The sequence below is a fragment of the Adiantum capillus-veneris genome, chromosome 7 (genome assembly GCF_014529385.1).
Source record: "Adiantum capillus-veneris isolate H3 chromosome 7, ASM1452938v2, whole genome shotgun sequence".
NCBI lineage: Eukaryota > Viridiplantae > Streptophyta > Polypodiopsida > Polypodiales > Pteridaceae > Adiantum > Adiantum capillus-veneris.
In genome coordinates this window covers 24,292,905-24,298,991 of record NC_140937.1, presented here as the reverse complement: position 1 = coordinate 24,298,991, position 6,087 = coordinate 24,292,905, and positions in this window count along the sequence as shown.

The following is a 6,087-nucleotide window of genomic DNA, read 5'->3' as shown; positions in this document are numbered from 1 at the left end:
GAGATAGCCAATCTTATGATTCTTGATCTACTAAAGACTTATGTTACAGAAGTAGATCAATGCTCTCAATGGGAGAAGTACTTACCCCTTGTAGAGTATGCATACAATAATACTATCTATACTACTACGAGAAAGGCACCTTTTGAGATCATAGAGGGAAAACCTAAAAGTCCCTTGCTACTTAAAGTACATGGGAAGATCTTCGTTGTTGATGAGTATAGCCGCGACCTACAAGAATCTTTCCAAAAAGTTAACAAAGGCAAAAAGGCAAAAAGTTGCTGCTAATAAGCACAGAAGGGCCTTAACATTCAAAGAAAATTATTGGGTCTTGGTCAAGTTTCCCAAGGCTCGATTGAGGCAAACGACGGGCAAAAATCCCACGGGCCACCAAAAGCATTATGCTAAACTAGCAAAAGATACTATGGTCCTTTTCAAATCTTGAAGCCAATCAATGACATGGCTTATCAACTCAATTTTCCCAACCACTGGCTCATACACAACGCTTTTCATGTGAGCCTACTCAAGCCTTACAAAGGAGAGCCACCAAAAAACCCAATTATTGAAGACCCCCCAGAAATCGAAGACCAAGAAGAGGTGCTACAACGCGAAGCTATCCTGGCATGGTAAGATTACCCGATGATATCTTATTAATTCAAAAATTATCCTTTTGAAGATGCTAGATGGATGCAAGGAATACAGCTTAAGGATAGTATGAACCTTGTCAATGCTTACAATGCTACATTAGAGTAAGTAAATGTAAATGTTTCTCTTAAATGATCAGTGTTTTTGTACTATAAGACTAATTCTCTTTTTATTGTGCACAACTTTAAGTAGTAGGCATGCTTAGAATCATGTTTGTGATGACGACGTCTCTCAAACACCAAGTAGAATTTGTCACTCTACTTTGGGAGAATGAAATGGACTCAAGAGCAGACATGCTTGCAGTTGCTAAGCCTCCCAATCCCCAAATGGATTATTTATCCATCTTGGAATGATTTTTAGGGTAAAAAGGGATCCTCTACCCGCTAATAAGGCTTTATCTCCTCTAGCTCATATTAGAGGACCACTATGATTTCAAGAGAGAGGTAATGTCATAAAATTTAATATCTAACTAACCCAAATGATTTTCTCATATTAAACTAATTACTTAATGTGGGAGAATAAATGGGAACAAGAGTTAGAATATAGACATGTGCTTTGGATCTATCTCAGCACAGGGCCAAAGTCAATGGGTCCAAATGAGAGACGATTTGTCAAAGAGCAATGATAGCTAATGGAGCTTGAAAGACCTCAAGGTTAGCTTCATTAAAGACCTCCAAAGGTTAGTGTAAAAGTCCTTAGACTTTAGGCAAGCTAGGGATGTGCTTGAGGTGGGAACCTGACCCAAGCTTGAGGTGCTTGTCGTCTTGACTAAGGTGCTTGAGGTGCTTGTCATGCTTCATGACTAAGGTGCTTAAGGTATTTCATGACTAAGGTGCTAGAGGGGATTAAGGTGTTTCAAAAATTCAAGCATATGCCTACAAAGAAGGGGGACGAGCCCCAAGAGTAGGTTTGTACGCATTTCTTCTTAATAGGAATCTTGAAATATCCTTTGGGCTTAGAGAAAGAGAAAAGGCTGCTAAGTGAGTAAGCAGTAAGTGGGGGAGAGAATGAGAGAGAGCGGTTCTATGTGTCAGTACGAGAGACAAGCACGATTTTTCTGCGCGCACAGAGGTACACTTGCGAGGCAGCCATGCACAAGCATTGTTCTCTATCTCTGTCTGTCTTTTTGTGTGTGCCTTTGCCAGCGCAGGCCGACGAACGGCGGATAGGGCCACGCCGGGATACTGTGGGCGATGCTTATTGGAGCATAACATTGCACCGAGAAGGGGGACGACACCGCATACTCTCTCTCTCTCTACATCATTTGTATGGAGTGGAAGATGGTCATTGTCTGAAGATCCACCCTGCGGAAGAATGTGGGCGGGGTGCACCAGGGGACGGCACCATGAGAGAGAGAGAGAGAGAGAGAGAGAGAGAGAGAGAGAGAGAGAGAGAGAGAGAGAGAGAGAGAGAGAGAGAGAGAGAGAGAGAGAGAGAAGAAGTAGAAGAAGAAGGTCAAGTTGCCATTTCTCCCCGTTCTTCGTGTCGGCACAAGCCCTGACATCATTTGATTGTCATCCGTGTGTGTGCAGAAAAGACTAGACAAGGCCGCGAGCTAAGTAGGGAACTCTCTCTCTCTCTCTCTCTCTCTCTCTCTCTCTCTCTCTCTCTCTCTCTCTCTCTCTCTCTCTCTCTCTCTCTCTCTCTCTCTCGGATTGTGCACCGACGACCAGGGGTTTTATTCCAGGCACCAAAGAGCAGGGAAAGGTGATGTATCATGGGGCATCATACCTTGAGCGCAAGGCACACATGAGCTCCGCTCATAGTAAGACTTGCTTTGCACGCATTGTTGTGCAATTTTAGACATTGCAAACACCACGAGCAGTGCAGGGGGCTCTACGAGCAGGGCGAGGCGGGGGGGGGGGAGGGGGCGGGGGGTGTGGCTACTTGGGAGGACCTTGCATGCAAAAGCCTTTGGGCTTGGGAAAGCCAGCAACGAGTATCTTAGAAGATTCCCGCTAATGAAACTTGACCGAGTAGTAGCATGGCAGAGTAGGGGGGTGGGTTGAATGGCTCCTTGTTCACCCAAAGGACACCCCTTGCTCAAAGAGGCAAATGAGACACATGTCAAGCCCCTAGCTAGGTTTCCCTCATAGTGTGCCTAAAGATATCCCTAGATGGGTCCAATGATCATTTAGCTAATTAAATTAATTTTTTATGCATTTATCAAGTCCTCTCTCTCAAAAGGGAAAAGAGGACACTTGTCCAAGGACTACCTCTATTGCTACTTGTGACCAAGGCTTGTGATTGGCTAGGCTTGGGAGAGCTAATGAGATCCAATCAAGAGCAAAAAGAGGGGGTTGACCCAAGCAACTTGGGGGCTAGCTTGAGGGTTATACTCTCACACACTCTCATTGTGTGAAGTGCTAAGTGCAAGAACTTCATCTCCTTCTCCAAGCTTGTTGAGAAGTTCTCGGCTATGGAATGAAAATCCAACCAAGAGCCATGCTTCAATGCTTAAGCTTGCGTTCTTCATCATCAATACTATGCTATTATGCTACGCTAAAGAGTGATGATAAGTGAGGAACTATTTCTTCCTCGTAAGAATGTTTCTTCTTTCTCTTCCCTACCCTCACCCTGCTAGCTCTCTCCACCTTCGAAGGTGTTTGAGGTCTTGGGACTGAGGTCGGGGACAAGTTAATGATTTCATTTAGCTAAGTTACATGCATAATTGTGGTGCATGAAGCTCTCTATCTTCATTGCATCATCAAGGTCTCAAGGAACACAAAGATTGTATTGTACCATGTTTCTCTTGATGGGAGAAAGTATAGTACAAAATCCTTCTGGAGGGGGGACCGGCTCCACATAAATCTTATCCTTAACTGTTGTCAAGTTCTCTAATTCTCTCTCTTACAAAGTATTGTTCATGCCAAGTTAATGAAGTATAATGGTTATGTTGCTACCGCTAATTAAGTTCACCCTCTATTTTCTCAAAGTAGTCTCATAAAAATGCTCACTACAACTCTCTTAATTCCGCTATTCTCAATGTTCATAGGCCGTTTCCATTATAAGAATTTATGTAGCAAAAGAGGAATTCAGAGGCAGCTTACCACATCATACACACTTGCTTAGAATGAAGTTGTTGAGCGCATGAATAGGACTATTTAGGAGGGGGTCACTTTCATGGTATCTATGGAAAATTTACTTCAAAAGTTTTGGGGAGAAGCTGTCATGACAGTGGTATATATAATCAATAGGTCACCTAGGACACCATTAAATTACAAGATTTTGCAGGAGATGTGGACAAGCAAAAAGCCTAATTATAATAGATTATGTGTGTTTGGGTGTGAGGCATTTTCACATGTGCCTAAAGAGCTTAGAAAGAAGTTGGACCCCCCAAGTCACACAAATACATCTTCATTGGCTTTGGTGCAAATGAAGAGATGGGCTATCGTCTCTAACACCCAAAATCTTGGAGAGTTATTTGCATCTCACAAGTGATCTTTAAAGAATCAAAGATGCACAAGCAGCTTGTGAAAGAGGTTATCACAAAGTGAGATTCGAGGACATGAATTCAAGTCTAGTTACACGAAAAACTCCGTCTACTAGCGATGTACCTACCACTAGTAATGCTCTAGAGAGAGCAAAGTCGAGCAATAAGGTAGTGAGGGGATATACACATGTATCTTGTGCCATTGTATCTCGTGCCACTGACCGATGTTAGGCAGGATTAGACTATCTATTGGTCACTGACTGCGGAGAGCCTACGTGCTACAAGAGGCTATTGAGATGGAAGATAGCGTGAAGTGGGAGTAAGCAATTCAATATGAGTATGGCTCGATTATGGAAAATGATACTGACAGAGTTGCAACAGGGAAAACAAGATTTTCTTTGCAAATGGGTGTATAAAAGAAGTACATCCCTGACCCTAAGTATCAGGTTAGATTGGTTGCTAAGTAATTCAAGAAAAAGAAAGGCATGGATTTTGATGAGATTTTTTCTCTAGTGATCAAGATGACTACCCTACATCTTGTGCTTGGATTGGTAGCCATTAAGGACATGGAACTTGTTCACATGGACGTGAAGATGGCTTTTCTTCATGGGGATCTTGATGAAGATGTCTACATGAAACAACAGATGGTTTTGAAGTCAAACCTAAGAAGCCTACAAAGGAAAAATTGGTGTGTAGATTGTGTAATTGTATGGCCTAAAACAAGGCTCAAGAAGGTGGTACATGAAGTTTGAAAAGTACATGCAGTCCCAAGGGTATGAAAGGAGCCGGGAAGATCATTGCTTGTATACCAGGAGGTTTAACGATGGTTCCCTCATCATCCTCATACTCTATGTTGATGATATGCGCATTGTTGGAAAGTCTAAAGATGAAGTTTCCATCTTGAAGAAGTCACTTAGCACGTAGTTTTCTATAAAGTATTTGGGAGATGCAAGTCACTTTCTTGGTATGCATATCAAGAGGGATAGAAAACGCAGAATACCAGAGTTGTCTTAGGAAACGTATATCCACAAGGTCTTGTAGTGTTTTAATATGCAGGGGGAGAAGGCTACATTGAGTACCCCAATTTAGGCATATGAAAAACTTAGCAAGAATGATGCTCCCAAATCTGATGTTGACTCAAAGCAGAAGGCCAAGGTGCCATATTCTTGAGTAGTCGACAGTCTTATGTGCGCCATGGTAGCCACGAGACCAGACATTGCTTTTGCAGTGAGAGTGGTTAGCAGATCTGTGGCAAATCGTGACAGAAAGCACGGGGAAACAGTGAAGCACATTTTGAGATATCTGAAAGGTACGCCAGACAACTGCTTACGCTTTGGGAATAGCGATGCATCCATTGTGGGTTACACGTGGATGCAGATTATGCAAGTTGTATGGATAGTCAAAGACCACGTCTAGCTATGTTTTTCTATTTGCTGGAGCAACCGTGTCATGGAGATCATGTCTCCAAAATTGTACGTCATCTTCTACCAGAGAGGCAAAGTATGCGGCAGTTTCTGATGCTAGCAAGGAAGATGTGTGGTTAGCTCACCTAGTGGGAGACCTTGGCATTACTCAGACTCCAATGTTGCATTGTGAGAGTCAAAGTGTGATTGCGTTAGCGAAGAACCCCATATTTCACTCCAAGTCGAAACTCATAGAAGTCCGTTATCATGTGATATGCAACATATTGGCTACCAGGCGCATTGAGCTAGTCAAGGTTCATACGGATGACAACGTTGCAGATGCTCTATTGAAGAGGCTACTCTCATAGCGGTTTGCACATTGCATGGAGATGATGGTTGTAGGGTGAAGCCACATGATTGCTTCACGGTTGTATAGATGTACATACTTACACATATAGCCAGTTGGGCCATGTTGGCCTTCAAGTGGGAGATTGTTAGGATTCAGGCCAACTGACCGGACACCCATCACACTGACCATACTAAGCTTATCTATTCTTTTGATCATATAGAACAATAAGAAATAGTGAGGTATATCAATCCTCACTAAGA